A 16,603-nucleotide genomic window follows, 5' to 3' on the forward strand; every position below is an offset into this window, starting at 1 on the left:
AAACAAATGGGTCCTCTTAGTGCTTTCTGACCATAGCTGCCCATGACCGGCTGCCTCCCATTCCTGCCGTCAAGTCCTCCCTGCTGTGGTACACTGTACTCTTAACTCAGAGCCAAAGTAAAATCTTCCTTCAGTTGCTTTTGGAAGGTATTTTTGTCCTGGCTGTGAGAAAAGTAATTAATACAGGACTTTCCTCTGATTACCACCCCGACAGAGTCTGTTTCCATTACATACAAACTCACATACCATACATTTAACTCCAGAAATGAGAAGCTTGTTATAACACACTAAGCACGAGTTCTGCCCACCAGGGGGCCACACCCCAGCCCTGGAATTGGTTTATTTTTCAAACCTAAGACCCATGCATCGGAGACAAACCCTCTAATACTGGTCTACATTCCCTGGTGTCCATGGGCTGGCTTTACTCTCACGATCCATTTGCCACAGCCTCTTAACTTCTGAGAGTACAGGCATGAGCCACCATACTCAGCTGCAAAAAAAAGAAAAAAAAAAAAAGAAAGAAAAAAGAAAAAAAGAAAAAAAAAAGCGTTTGCTATTGCAAGTCAGAGTCAAAAGCTTTGTCTTACCTGAAAAGACATTAGAGGATACTTACATTCTCATCTACATGAAAGAGGACAGGATAGAGGAACGGATGTGCAGAGAGTGCTCTGGCATAGCAGACATCCCGGAATATCAGACCAAATCTGGTGGAGTGGGAGGAGAGGAGACAGAAGCTGATGTGGTGATCATGTTGCCAAGGACCCCAATACCATGCTTCAGAAGACTGCTTAAGTGCAAGGTGCTTAGCTGGGAACCACACTCAGAGTTGTCTTTTTTGTTTGTTTGTTTGTTTTTTTAAGATTTATTTATTTATTATATATGAGTACACTGCAGCTGTCTTCAGACACACCAGAAGAGGGCATCAGATCTCATTTACAGATGGTTGTGAGCCACCATGTGGTTGCTGGGATTTGAACTCAGGACCTCTGGAAGAGCAGTCAGTGCTCTTAACCACTGAGCCATCTCTCCTCTCCCAGAGTTGTCTTTTAATAAAAAGAAAATCAGTCGCTGTGGGGAGTGGAAGCCGGATGGAGGTGGGGGTCAGGGGTGGAGGGGTAGAACTCAGTGACAAGGGTTCCAGTGTGATCTGGCTTGTGAACAGGTGCTTGCAGGACAGGATGGAGGCAGTCAGAGCTGAACAGTGGGCACAGGCAGGGAGAGTTCAGGGGCAGTGGCTAGCAGCATGCAGCTCAGAGGCAGGAGACTCCGCAGACTCTGCCGAGCAAGGGCCCAGGACGCTGCACCAGTGCTGTGGGCTGGAAGTGACATGATAATAGACAGCAACAGTACTTCAACCGGAAACCCTAGGCCAACCTACAATCCCAGTACCAGGAAGGCAGAGGCAGGGGGATATCTGATCTGCGGACTTCAAGGCCAGTCTGACCTACATAGTGAGTTTCAGGAGGCACAGAGAGATCCTGTCTTAAAAAGCAACTACAAACCCAGAAACCCTTCCTCACCTTAGAGGACACCAGAGGTCCAATCCTCTCTACCTGTCTGCTCTGCTGTCTCAGGAGCCTGGTTGACAAGGTCCGTGCCGGAAGGGAACTCCGTCCTCTGTGAATGGCATGGTCATTCACCATCTTGAAATCAGAGTAGCTGACAGGATCAGGGATATTAATAGCCCCTGTGGAAAGCTGAGAGATGAAGGAAGTCTCATTAACCCCTCACCTGAGATCTGAGGACTCCTGTGTGCCCTGCACTCCCACATGTATGTAATCCTGCCACAGCTTATGGCCCCTGGTCTCTGTGTGTGCATGTGTGTGTGAGTGTGTGTGTTAGCGTTTATAGGAAAGAGAATGCTAACTAAAGGGGAGGCTTTTGTGAGGTGGTTCCTCATGCATGGTGGAGTTTTGTCTTTTGTTTGTTTGGGTGATGCGATTGTTTGGGGGTTTCCTCCTCCTCCTCCTCCTCCTCCTCCTCCTCCTCCTCCTCCTCCTCCTCCTCCTCCTCCTCCTCCTCCTCCTCCTCCTCCTCTTCTTCTTCTTCTTCTTCTTCTTCTTCTTCTTCTTCTTCTTCTTCTTCTTCTTCTTCTTCTTCTTCTTCTTCTCTTTATATGAGTACACTGTAGCTGTCTTCAGACACACCAGAAGAGGGCATCAGATCCAATTACAGATGGTTATAAGCCACCATGTGGTTGCTGGGAATTGAACTCAGGACCTCTGGGAGAGCAGTCAGTGCTCTCAGCTGCTGAGCCACTTCTCCTGCCCGGGGTTAACCTTGTCTAACCCTTTGTCATGTTCCTGTAAGTTCTTGGCTCACCACATGGGACCACCACTGCTGCTCAGTCTGGTATGACTAGATGCTCACATCTCCTGAGGAAAAGTCACACAACACTGCCTCATAGAGCCATCTTCACGCTTCAGGGGCCACACAGTAAGGAAAGGTGGCAAGTGTCCCCAGAACACGCTCTCTTTCAGGTTTGGTGCAGCTTCAGGCTAGCCTCAGCTCTTCAGTGTGGGACCCAAACAGGGACTTTTATGTACACATCGGGCAAGCTTTCTACCACTGAGGTACACCTCTGTCCTCTTTTGCTATTTTGTTTGAGACCAAGGATCTTGCTAAATTGCCCAAGCTACCCTTGAAGACCCAAACTAGCTTTGAACTCTCAACCCTCCTGTTTCATCCTCTAAGGTAGCTGGGCTTGCAGGTGTGAGCAACCATATAATACTTTTCCAATTATGAATAAGATGATCACCTTGGAAAGTTTGGAAAAACAGAGAACAATATTACCCATGAGAGCTGCCTCTGAAATGCATGAACTTTGACTCCTTCCCAGATTCTATAATTCTTGTGGCAAACACCCTGAGAGGTTATGGCTCGATGCTCAGGGGGCCAGGGTAGATTCTCTTATATTTGCTGTAGGATTTATGATAGTATTGTTCATCTGTGCCTTTGATGTGCGCTCTCTGGTCTTTATGGGCCAGTGCAAACACCTGAGCAGTTAAGGAGAATGAGGCTCAGATAGGACAGGTGCTATTTGGGTCTCAGACTGGTGCCCTCTGTGGATCTTAGGTCCTAAGGAGCTATTTCTGTCCCCATCCACAGCTGATAGCCACAGTCCCAGGAATGAAAGAAAGGCTTCAAAGTGCCTTGAGAAAGTTACCATGAGAAAATGGAGAGCTGGTGTTCAGAGAAGGAAAGGGCCAGAGCAGGATCTCTGCCCCAGAGCCAGAGCATTGTATGTAGAAGAAGAGTGGGCTTGGGTGGGAGGCCCTACACGGGAGGACCTTCTTACCACAGCTTCTGACACTGTCCCCAGAGCTCGAGCTAGACTGGTCCTGATAGTGCTCACCTGTGTGTTAGATACCTACTGAGAGACATGATTCAGAGGATGCCTGACCATGAGTCAGAAGATGGTGCCAAGAAGTTTGGGTTTGTGTCTTGGCTGTGGAAACTGAAGAAAGTTATTTATTCTGAGCCTCACTGGCTGTTTTTGCCTCCCCAGACCCTGCTTGTGAAATGGAGGCTTTCTCCCTGGAAATAGGGCAACTGAATAAACCACTGACTGGAAGAAGGCCTAGTGGGGAACCTGTGGGAGGAGGCATCCTAGAGCAGAGTGTGGTCCTAGGCTTTCCAGGTTGATTGGATACTGTGTTCCTGGAGGAGAAGGGGGGGTCTCTAGAACACAGGTGTGGTGGGAGGAGGAGGCATAAATAGTTGTTGTCTTAGTAAGGATGTGACAGATTCCCTAGGGCCATGGCAGCTAAGAGATCAGGGTTACAGCCTGGCAGACAGTGGGTGGCAGGAAGGCTTGTGAAAGTCGTGTCACAGGAAGGGACAAGGCATAACCAGAGAAACTCTAGTGGCTCCACTGTTTGGTCTGGCACCTGTGGGAGTGAGAGGAAAAGATTGGAGAAAGTGTCTGTCCTGTGGACCATACTTGTCTCTTCCCTGTCTGTTCTTCCTGCTCCTCTCTAGTTGTCTGTCCCTCTCCTGCTATGGCCTTAGCACTAACACTGGACACTGGTCTGCACAGCATATTCTGTGCTAGTTGTTAAACAGGAGTGTGAATGGACCTCCTAATGTTGGGGATGATACATGAGACATAGGTGGGAGACACAGCTGGGGTGGTGCAAGGAAGGGACCAGAACTACTCAGAGAGGTTTGGGCAGAAGGATACAATAGAACACAAGGTTAAATAAACAGCGATGTGTGTGTGTGTGTGTGTGTGTGTGTTCGAGTGTGTGTGCATGTGTGTGTGTGTTCGAGTGTGTGTGCATGTGTGTGTGTGTTCGAGTGTGTGTGCATGTGTGTGTGTGCGCGAGTGTGCGCGTGTGCTCGAGTGTGTGTGTGTGTGTGTGTGTGTGTGTGTGTGTGTGTGAGTGTCAGGGTATATGCCAGATAGACTCTGGGGTGGTCTTTCGGCAAAAGGAGTCTGAGCTGAAATATGCTGAGGCATACTTTTTAGATTTATTTTATTTTGTATGGTACATGGACCACAGACGTGCATGGTACTGAAGGAAGTGGTAAGGTAAGCCTCATGGGTGTTGGGAACCAAACCCAGGTCCTTCATGACATGTGCTTTTAACCACTGAGCCACCTATCCAGCCCCAGTTGAGCTGGGACATTTTAAATTGGTCTGGAGAAGGAGCCCTAAGGCCATCCAAAGCTGGCCTCAGAAACAAGCTTACAGGATGGATTTGACTGTTTCCCTAGGCAAAAGGGAAACAGAACTGGAGAGGGTTGAAGAATAGATAGTGGCCAGTGTCTGGGGAATAATAACAGTGTTAGCTCATGTTTGCAGAAGCATTTTCCAGTCCAGACTCACTTGAAGCCCTTTGTGGTCAGTAAGGCCCTTCACTGTTGCAGTCAGCCTAAGAGCTAGACTCTACTGGGGTCTTCGTTTTGCATATGAAAGCACAGAGAATCGCAAGGCCCTGGGTTCGGTCCCCAGCTCCGGAAAAAAAAAAAAAAAAAAAAAGAAAGCACAGAGAAGCTGGCAGTGCAAGGCAATAGCTTGAGAGCCCTGCGTTACCCATTCCTTGAGAGAAATACTAAGGCCTGGGGAAGCCCACTAGAAACAGGCACAAGACCATTTCAGGGAGTCTATTTGGAATGCGTGTGTGAGTGTGTGTGTGTGTGTGTGTGTGTGTGTGTGTGTGTGTGTGCGCGCATGTGGTGAAGAGTTGAGCCATCCTTTAAGCAGCATCAGGAGCTGTGGTGGTAGGCGCTGTTAGGGAAGTTGAGACTCAGTATTTGATTGCCCAGGTCTATTCTGCCGATGCCCAGGCAATTAGACACTTCCCCGCACCCCAAGCCCAGAACTCCCGATGCACCGGACAAGCTCAATCAATCGCTCAATCGCTGAGTTTAGAATTCAGTTCTCACCGATCAGTCATGGTCCTGATTATTCTTGTGGCTGCACTCTGTTCTTTGGGTTCTACTCCTTAGCCAGGATAAGTCAACCCTTTCCTTCCTGTCTATGACCTGCTAACTCTTCCATTTCCCTCCAGTGAGTTCTTCTTGCTTCAAGGGAGACCCAGATCAATTTCTGTCACTGACAAGCCAGAACCTGGACCACCAGAGAGGGAGTAGGTAACGGGTATGAGGCAGGATGGAGGTCTCATGCATACCGTGGGTAAGGGGGGAAATCAGAGGCAGATCTGGGTTTGTAGGAAGGACATGGAGTTCCGTTTTAGCAGGTCACATTTCAGTGCTTGGAATTTCCTGAAGAATGAATTGTCAAGAAGCTGCAAATTGGGGCCCAGATCTGGGTATATTTCCTTCAGTTCAAGGGGTGGAGATCCAGCATAGGGTTTAACTGTGCACTCCTGCAATCACCATGTGAAAGGGCAGAGAGCTGGCAGCACCTTACCTTGAGGAGCCAGGCAGGTGTCTTGAGAAGGAAGGGCAAGACGGGCGCTCTGTTAGAGAAGCAAATGACAGGCCAGTGTCCTGAAGGAAGAGGCCCCTCTCGTGGTTCAGCTACTGCCAAAGGAGGCTCCTATCAACCTGTTCTGGCCTTTAAGGTCATTCCCCAACCTATTCCGGTGACCAAGAGCTGCTGCAGAGAGAGTCGCCAGGCTCAGGACACTTACGATACCTATGGTACCTGAGAGTTAAGGTATTCCATGCACTGAGGATAAAGGGGAGTCCCAGGAGACCCTTAATGTCTGGGGTTGCAGGCGTGTACTAGCAGGCTCAGTTAAGGATTTCCTTTGGGTTGGGGAAATCTGGGCCAAGCTGTGGATAGGAGGGAGGAAGCCACAGAGAGATCCAGGAGATCCAGGAGATGCACCAGTAAAGTGAGGATGCAGGCCCCAAGAGGGATTAGGAAGGGATTTGGTTAGGAGCAGACAGTCAAGCCACTGGGGCTATTTCTCAGAGTGGGGCTGGAAGGGAGACAGAGGAAGAGAGTGGTAGCTCTGCAGTCATCAGCTTCTTTAGTCCTTACCCCGGCAAAGCATGGGCCTTAGAGGCGGACTTTTAGGGATGCAAATCCTCATCCCATTGTACCCCTAACCCTGTGTAAGTCACAGCCCTGTCTACTTCCTCCCCTAGGAAAAAGGGATATAACTGTCTGTGCTTAGTATTAAGTGACATTTTGTTTTAAAGTGCTCGGCGGCTGGCACATCTGGCACACAGAGAGACTTTGTACGAGCTGTTTCATGGTGGCTCTTACAATGGCAGTAGCAGGTTTCAACCCAGTGGGTTTTCTCCACCATGACATGTGAGCCTTCCACTGCCCTGGAGGGTTCCACTCAAACTCTGCCACGCTCCTCAGAGGGCGCTCCTCGTGGGTTCATAATGTGTCTGTGCTTGCTGAGGGTGGCAGCTATTCCCTCTACAGTGTGGTACTGTGTTCCTGCTGACAGGGGCTGGGGCAGCAGGAGCTTTCTCGTGTCACCTCTGTAGGGAGGTTCCCATGACAGCCGTTGGTTTCCATGTGTCACTTTTCATTCACAGTAGCACATGGATGGTGCCACCACCTTCCATGGAACCGGACAGAGGGTGGCTTTGGATGCTTGCCCCTTGGCTGGCTTGTATTAGGATTTCAGTTCTGCTTGGGGACAACATATTTCCAATGAGTCACTTGGAAACTTCCTCAGCCTGTCTGGCCGTCACTCCTGACTGCTTGGTGACTTCTGACCCCAGCGTGTACACAAGCTGTCAGGTTCTCATGAGTGACTTATTATGGCCCCTCCTTGGACGGCAACCCATTCCCGCTGAAAGCTGAACAAGCTAAGCTCTGCTGTGGTCAAGAGCACCCCAAAACAAAGGGGTCAGGGTTGAAGACCCAGGGCTCAATCTGTCAGCATCAGAAGGAGCCAGACCCCTTGCACAGCTTGAAGTGAAATTTCTCCAACTGTAGGTCACCTTACTTCAGCTTATTCACCTTCTGTGCCCAATCTCTGCCAGGCAGAGGACAAACTCATGACCACCACTCCCTGCACCCCCTCCCAGACTCACTCTGTCTCCCAGATGCCTGTTTCAGCAGACCCCTCTCCTGATAGACGTGAACCCTGTGTGTCCTTAGATGCTCTGGAATGTTCTGTAAGATTAGAAGATGGCATGGCAGGGGGTGAGGGAGGGTTGCTGTCAGACATCTATTGCCCCATAGAGGAAGGGGACTTGACTGTAGAATAGATCAGTCTAGTCTGTAATGACAGGAGACAGCTCAGTGGCAGACAGATTGGGCCAGGAGTAGAGCTGGCAGGGAGAGTGGTGGGAAAGGGCCACAGAGTCCTTTGGGAGGTGGCTACAAACTGGTGTACTCTTGCCAGAGTCATCACTGGTGTGTACAGAGTACTCCTAGGTATCCGGGGCAGGGGGAGTGGAGAGGGGAGGGATCGTAGTTATGTGTACAGGAGGTTGGATATGGTGGCACGCACCTTTAATCTCAACACTCAGGAGTAGAGGCAGGAGGACCTCTATGAGTTTAAGGACAGCTGGTCTACATAGCAAACTCCAGAATAGCCAAGGCTACTTAGAGAGATTTGTTTCAATTTTTAGATTTATTTATTTATTTTATATGATCACTCTGGATGAAGCTCTCCAGAAGAGGGCATCAGATCCCATTACAGATGGTTGTGAGCCACCGTGTGGTTGCTGGGAATTGAACTCAGGACCTCTGGAAGAGCAGCTCTTACCCTCTGAGCCATCTCCCCAGCCCCCCAAAGTTATGGCTTTGTCTAGCTGTTTCCTAGCAAGTTCCAGGATAGCCCAGGCTACACACAGAACCCCTACTTTGAAAAACCTCACCCCCAAATTACTTTTTTTTTTCTTTTTTCTTTTTTTCGGAGCTGGGGACCAAACCCAGGGCCTTGCGCTTGCTAGGCAAGTGCTCTACTGCTGAGCTAAATCCCCAACCCCCCCAAATTACTTTTTAAAATGAAATACCAACTATCACAGAGGCCTGCACTTCTCTGGTGGAGGGCAAACAGGGAGGGGAGGGGAAGGGAAGGGGGAGGGGATGCCAGGTGTAGAGTAGAAATGAGGAGGAGACTGCGATGGGGGAGGGATTAGAAAAAGAAAGATCTGGGTTGGGGATTTGGCTCAGTGGTAGAGCGCTTGCCTAGCAACCGCAAGGCCCTGGGTTCGGTCCCCAGCTCCGAAAAAAAGAAAAAAAAAAAAAAAGAAAAAGAAAGATCAACAAGAAAAAAGTCTGTATATGTTCCATATAGACACATTTTTTTTTTCCTTCTTGAAAATGATTTGTCTATGGCTGAGTGAATAGAGAAGAACCCTTCTGAGTAAGGGGTTGGGGGCTTGGCTCAAAGGTTTGCAAGTCCTAGGCTCAATCCCCAGAACCCAGAAACAAGCAAAACAATAACAAAGTGTGTGAATATTACTGCATGATATTATGTCATACTTCGGTGATAAAAGAAGTAGAGACAGCAGGACCCACGTTTGTGAGAGTCATGAGATCTACAGTGCCTTCGGGTAAAGGTCGGCTAGAAGCTAGAGACTAAGGAGTAGCTCATCCCAGCCCAGGGCGCTCTGTTCCTGTCTCTGCTTGCCTTGATTCTAGACCCTGTCTGACTCTGAGGCTGGGGAAGCCAATTCTTTAACTTCCTTCTCCATAGGTCCACCGGGAGTCTCCTGGATTTTTGTCTCAGGCTGACTGGGTGGTTAGTTAGTAGTCTTAGAAACAAAGAACATGCCACCCCACTTTGGCTACTGGCAGTGCCTATAAAATACACATGATTAGGAAAGCCAGTGACCACCAAGACACAGAAGAAATGGAACAAGTAATCAAATTCCATAAAAGCCTCCCCTCCCCCACCCGCTCCCCATCTCAGTCTTAACAGCTGGGTGGGATACAGCACAGGCCTGTTTGGGGTGATATTTATATAAGACGCTGGGCTCCTCCCTGGGGCAAGTAAAGTAAGCTGTAAAATTTGAAGGCGCGTTTTAAAATTGTTTCAAATCCTCCAGTGTGTTTCCTGTCTGGCACTGTATACAGGCATTGGTAATACGTGTGTCTGTGTGGCCTGGAGGTCCTGTTAATGAGAGAGAGGTAGAGATGCCGGGAGGCCCCAAACATCCAAACAAGGGGTTGGGGAGAGACCTGCCTTCGTAGTGTTGGAATGCCTATAAAGGACCTGTAGCCTCAGGGGGGTGGTTTAGTTAGTCTGAGAAATTAGCATCTTTGAAAAACCACGATATTATAAATCATTAGTTAATGGCCCTGAGGGACAGTGATACAGGTCTGTGTGATACTGTTCAACTGCACGTCCTACCTGCAATCCGACCACGGAGATAAGCCGGGTGTGCAGTCCCCTGCCTCTCGCACACACCTGTGTCCATCCAGTTTTTCCTGTGATGTTTTCCCCAGAGGTGACAACCCAGCTCTCCCTTTGCCATCCCACTTAGCAGAGGGTCACGTCCTCGCCAGACCCCTTTGTCCCTTCTCCTCTGTAACTGTAACTGAATGTGTCCCTTCCAATCCAGGCCTTGGAGGAGCAGAAACAGGTCTTCCTTGGCTGTCCTGTTCCCGGGCTTCGTGCTGGGCCGCTGAACTCAGGTGTACTTTTGATCTGAACCGCTGATGCTATCTGCTCTAGTCTTGTTCTTCTAAAAGGGAATTACTGCTTGTGTGTGTGTGTGTGTGTGTGTGTGTGTGTTTGAGGTAGAACTAAGTTGGTAAAAGCCATCACATTGACGGTGTTTAAATTTTTTTCATGCTCTTCACTTTGTCTCATGTAATTACTTTAGATTTAGAACTGGTGAGACTGGACTGGCAAGATGGCTCAGCGAGGACTTGTCACCCAGATCTTGGAACTCACTCACATGGTAGAAGGAGGGAAGTGACATGCAAGTTGTTCATTTTCTGCCCCTTCAAGTGCCTACTCACAAGCATGTACACACACACATCACACACACACATGCGTCTCACACACACACTCACACACACATCACACATCACACACACACTCACACATACACATGCATCTCACACACACTCACACATGCATCTCACACAACACACTCACACACACACTCACACACACTCACACACTCACAAACACATACACATGCATCTCACACAGACACTCACACACTCACAAACACACACATGCATCTCACACACACACTCACACACTCACAAACACATACACATGCATCTCACACACACATGCATCTCACACACACACTCACAAACACACACACATGCATCTCACACACACATACACACACACTCACACACATGCATCTCACACACACTCACACACATGCATCTCACACACACTCACACATGCATCTCACACACACACTCATCACACACACTCACACACACTCACACACATGCATCTCACACACACACTCACACACTCACAAACACATACACATGCATCTCACACATGCATCTCACACACACACTCATCACACACACTCACACACATGCATCTCACACACACTCACACACACTCACACACACACTCACACACGCATCTCACACACACATACACACACTCACACACATGCATCTCACACACACACTCACACACACTCACACACACATGCATCTCACACACATACACACACTCACACAGACACACACACTCACACACATGCATCTCACACACACTCACACACACATGCATCTCACACACACTCACACACACATGCATCTCACACACACACTCACACATGCATCTCACACACACTCATCACACACACTCACACACACTCACACACTCACACACATGCATCTCACACACACTCACACACTCACAAACACATACACATGCATCTCACACACACATGCATCTCACACACACTCACAAACACTCACACACACATGCATCTCACACACACATACACACACATTCACACACATGCATCTCACACACACACTCACACACACTCACAAACACTCACACACACATGCATCTCACACACACATACACACACATTCACACACATGCATCTCACACACACACTCACACACACTCACAAACACTCACACACACATGCATCTCACACACACATACACACACACTCACACACATGCATCTCACACACACACTCACACACACTCACAAACACTCACACACACATGCATCTCACACACACATACACACACTCATACACATGCATCTCACACATACACTCACACACACTCACAAACACACACACACATGCATCTCACACACACACATACACACACACTCACACACATGCATCTCACACATACACTCACACACACTCACAAACACTCACACACACATGCATCTCACACACACATACACACACTCACACACATGCATCTCACACACACACTCACACACACTCACACACACACTCACACACATGCATCTCACACACATACACACACTCACACAGACACACACTCACACACACATGCATCTCACACACACATACACACACTCACACACACACATTCACGCAAACACTCATCTCACACACACACTCACACACATACACACACTCACACACATGCATCTCACACACACACTCACACACATGCATCTCACACACACACTCACACACATACACACACACTCACACACATACACACACTCACACACACATGCATCTCACACCCACACTCACACACATGCATCTCACACACACACACACTCACACACACATGCATCTCTCACACACACACTCACACACATGCATCTCACACACACACACTCACATGCATATCTCTCTCTCTCTCACACACACACACACCACACACATACACACACACACACCATGTAAAATTAAAATTTGTTTGAAGGAGGCTTGCCTTTACTTGGGCTGTATAAGGTTGTTATCTTATCTGCTCGGGGACCATATATGTGTGGGGGAGGAAAGACCTTTGGTAGGCTTGTCTTCATTGTGAAACCTCCTGGCCCTTGGTTAATGAAGGATGGTGACACTCTAGCCACCTGACATGCTCCTAGAGCTGTGGAGCACAAAATACTCATACAGACAGATAATTCAAAGTCTCCCAAAATGCGGCCTGCTTACCTGGGAATGTTAAAAGGAGGGAAGAAAGGAAACACAGAGGGAAGGAAGGAGAAATGGCGGCAGCGGTGTTGGTATTATCCAGTAAGCCCCTGCTGAAAGGGACCTGGGCCAGCTCCACCCCCTCCCCCACCATGCCCTTTCTGCCTTGCTCTCCAGGATGTGGCCACAGAAGAAACAGGTGTTCAGGGAGCCTCTCAGCTCTCAGCTCTCTCATCTGTACAGCAGGAGGAATGACTCCCTCAGGAGGTTACTGAGGTTCTTATAAACTGCCCCGCTCCGGCTGCTGGCAGCTGTGTACACACAGGCCAAAGCCCTCAGTCAGTCTAGAGTTCCCACCACTCTCCTCCTGGCCTAGCCGTACAGCCCATTCATACAGCTTAGCCTGTATGGCCGCATAGAACTGTGGGATACCCAGTCTGAATTTCAGACTTCAATAAACAATGAAAAAATTTCCAGTATAAACATGTCTGATGTAATACTGGAAATACATACCCACATATATTTAAATAGATTGCATTCATTTGTGTGTGTGTGTGTGTGTGTGTGTGTGTGTGTGTGTGTGTGTGTGTGTGAGGGTATGTACGTAGAGGTCAAAAGACAACTTTCCAGTCAGATGTGGTGGCACACAGCTTTAGTCCCAGCACTGGGAGGCGGAGGCAGACAGATCTCTGTGAGTTCAAGGTCGGCCTGGTCTACATAGGAGTTCCAGGACAGCCGAAGCACTGTAAAACCTGTCTCAACAAACAACCAAACCAAACCAAAGAAAAGACGTTCAGGAGTCAGTTCAGGTGGTTGGACTTGGTCCAAGAACCTGCCTGCTGAGCCACCCCACTGCCCCCCTTTCTTTAAAAGCCAACCCGGAGTTCTGTGGCCTGTCCTCTACAAAGACCAGCTTGGCGACAGCCACCCTGTCTGAACTCCTATGGCCTTCATGACTCAACACTAGACCGATATCCAGGAAACAGAGCACTTTTACTTACTAGTGACAGTAACTATGACCGCTTGTTGATCATATGATCTGCCAGGCACGTAGGCACTTTATACAGCCTGGCAGTCAATCCTGAAGTGACTCCAGTGGCCAGAGTTAGTGTCTTCATGGAGACACTGTCAAGGTCCCAAAGCCAGCAGAGCTGCCCCTGGCAGGCAGTGACCCTATGGCCTGCCAGTGCCCACACAGTGGCATCTGTAACCCCCTCCCCTGTGGTCACAAAGGTTCTCCTTCCCAGAAAAGAAATCCTAGCATGAAGGGCTGTGTCATGAATATCTCTTACCCAAGTCCTAACCCATGTTGTAGCAAACACGTGGGTTTCAGACAAACAGGGAAGTTTCTGGGCGGTAGATGTTTCTGGGGCTTGTTTGCTCTTGTGTGAACCCTGCACTGCTGCTTGAAGTCTTGTGAAACTGGCCTCGGAACAAAGTCCTCCTGGACATGGCTAGGGATGCGTGTGGCGTGATGTGTGACCCAGGGCTCGTCATGGCGTACGGCGGACGGACACACACACACACACACACACGAGCTAAGGGCTTTGCTGGTTTAAGTTTGGGAGTATTGAATGAAGCTTGGGCCTCTTTCAAGAGGACATTAGACATTATTATATTTAAGGAGCACTTTCTGGTGCTGCTGTTGTTTTAGGCAGGTTCTTATTCTGTAGTCCAGGTTGGCCTCGAACTCAGCCCTCCAAAATCAACTCCTGCCTCAGCCTACTAAGTGTTAGGATTATAGGAGTGAGCCTCGCTCTTTTTTCTCCTTTCTTCTTTTCTTTTATTCTCATTTTCTTTCTTTATACGGTGACGGAGATGAAGTAGGTCCGTATGGGTGCTAGGCAAACACTCTATTGGGCTATATTCCTGGCCCTTAAATTATTTTTTTAAATAAGATCTTTCTGAGTTGCCCAAACTGGCTTCTACTTTGTAACCCTCTTTAGCTTCTAGCGCAGGTGATCACAGGTCCCCACCACTGCCCAGACCTAACCCCCAGTCTTCGTTTAGTGGCTATCTGATGTCACCTGGTCGCAAAGGACAGAGACACGAGTGCTTATACATTCCTGGACTTGGGGAAGGTTTAGTGTTAGTGAATGGGAATTTGGTACCTTCTGTTGTTGAACTGTAACTGTTCTGTTAATGTTACTTCCTGGCTTGTGCTTCAAAGTTAGCCAGAGAAGGCAGGGTCTGATAGCTCCCAGGACAGGAGAAGTTACCAGCTCTCCATGGGTATAGCTGTACAGATTCCGAAGTTTGGAGACCGTTTTCTCAAGAGGGGTCTGGCTGCTTCTCAAGCCCCTCTTCTGTTTCTCATGCTGGGATTGAATCCAGGGTCTCACACTTGCCAAACAAATGCTCTCCCACTGTCCTACATCTCTAGCTATGTTTGAACTGGTTTGTTTTTGTTGTTGTGGTTTGGGACAGGGATTCCCATAGCTGAGGCTGTCCTAAAACTTGCTATGTAGTGGAGGATAACCCTGAACATCTGTTGTTCTGGCCTCTACCCCTAGTCTTGAGATGACAGTCATGTGATTTCTTGCTCTCTCTCTTTTTTTTTTTTTTTGGTTCTTTTTTTCCCCCGGAGCTGGGGACCGAACCCAGGGCCTTGCGCTTCCTAGGTAAGCGCTCTACCACTGAGCTAAATCCCCAGCCCCGATTTCTTGCTCTCTTATGTTTTGAGATAGTTTCATCTATGCCTAGACTGTCCTTGAACTTTGGCCTTTCTGCCTCAGTTTCACCAGGAGTTAGAATCACAGGCCAGTAGGTCTGACTCCATCTCCCTTTTGTCTATTTTTTTAAAAATTATTGTATTTGGGCTGGAGAGATGGCTCAGTAGTTAAGAGCACTGACTCAGGGGTTGGGGATTTAGCTCAGTGGTGGAGCGCTTGCCTAGGAAGCGCAAGGTCCTGGGTGGTCCCCAGCTCCGAAAAAAAGAACCAAAAAAAAAAAAAAAAAAAAAAAAAGAGCACTGACTCAGTGGTTAAGAGCACTGACTGCTCTTCCAGAGGTCCAGAGTTCAATTCCCAGCAACCACATGGTGGCTCACAACCATCTGTAATGAGACCTTATGCCCTCTTCTGTTGTGTCTGAAGACAGCTACAGTGTACCCACATGCATGAAATAAATAATTCTTGTAAAAAATAAATAAAATTTAAAAGAAAAAATAGAAGGCGTGTAACAGCCTGTCTGTGGATTTGTGCACTGGCTGCTGTGAGCCTATTCAAGCCTTCAAAGGGAAGTTGTGCGTTTGAGTGGGTTACACATCTAACCTGGGGACGACTTGCTAGCCTAATGTTTGGAGAGCAAATCCCCTGAGGCTGACATGTGACTGGCCAAGGGGGATCAAGAAAGCTACAGTGGGATTTAATTGCTTCGTTTCTGGGGGGGGGGGGTTCAAGAAAGAGCCTGAATGCCCTCACTCCTCCTTCCCAAACCCAGCCCCAGCCCCAGTTCGAGCCTGGGTTATGCGTAGCCTTGAGATGCCTGACTCCCCCCGAAGCCCTCAGGCTTCCCTGGCACTGGAGGAAGCGGGCAAACTCGCCGTCGGTTGAACTTCAGCTTGCAGCCTCAGTTTCAAGTTGGTTTCTCTCTCCAAAACTGTTCCCTCCCACCCTGCTGTGTATCTTCCAAGATGTGTGGAAGCCGGCACGTACTGTGGCCTCTTCTGTCATTGGGTGAGCTGTGCTGCTGTCCACAGGGTGACACTCAATCATGTTCAGGTGATTTTGAGAAAATGCCTGTGTGGTTAGCCCCATCCTAGCCCCCTGAGGTTTTGAAGAATAGGAACTGAGTGTCACCAGACAGCTGAAGATCCAAAGTCCACAGACGCACGTTCAGATCTGAGCTCCATTTACAACAAGGCAGGCCTGCAAAGGCCTCTTTCGCCGTTGTCAGCTCTCGCTCTGGGATGGGTTATGATAACATACAGTAAGGACAGGCTGCTACCCTTGCTCTCCCACACCTTTAAGACTAATTCCTCAAAAAGACATAAATGAGGGTAAACATTTGAGGAAGCCCCCAGCTCCTAATGGGACAAAGAAGTCGAAACACACAGAGGGACTAGTGTGGTACTTCAGTGGGTAAGGGCACTTGCTGCCAAGTCCCCGAAGACCTGAGTTTGATCCCCGGG

At 48.7% G+C, this 16,603-nt stretch overlaps 1 long non-coding RNA gene across 1 annotated transcript; it reads right to left on the minus strand.

The window, feature by feature from the left end:
- Positions 1 to 298: 298 nt before the first annotated feature.
- LOC102550325 (uncharacterized) lies at positions 299 to 1,661 on the minus strand. The gene is given in 3 exon segments (NR_110715.1): positions 299 to 490; positions 614 to 704; positions 1,521 to 1,661. It is a non-coding gene; the product is annotated as an uncharacterized LOC102550325 (long non-coding RNA).
- Between the last annotated feature and the right edge of the window lie 14,942 nt (positions 1,662 to 16,603).

Source organism: Rattus norvegicus, chromosome 2 (assembly GCF_021556685.1).
Source record: "Rattus norvegicus strain SHRSP/BbbUtx chromosome 2, alternate assembly SHRSP_T2T, whole genome shotgun sequence".
Classification (NCBI taxonomy): Eukaryota; Metazoa; Chordata; class Mammalia; order Rodentia; family Muridae; genus Rattus; species Rattus norvegicus.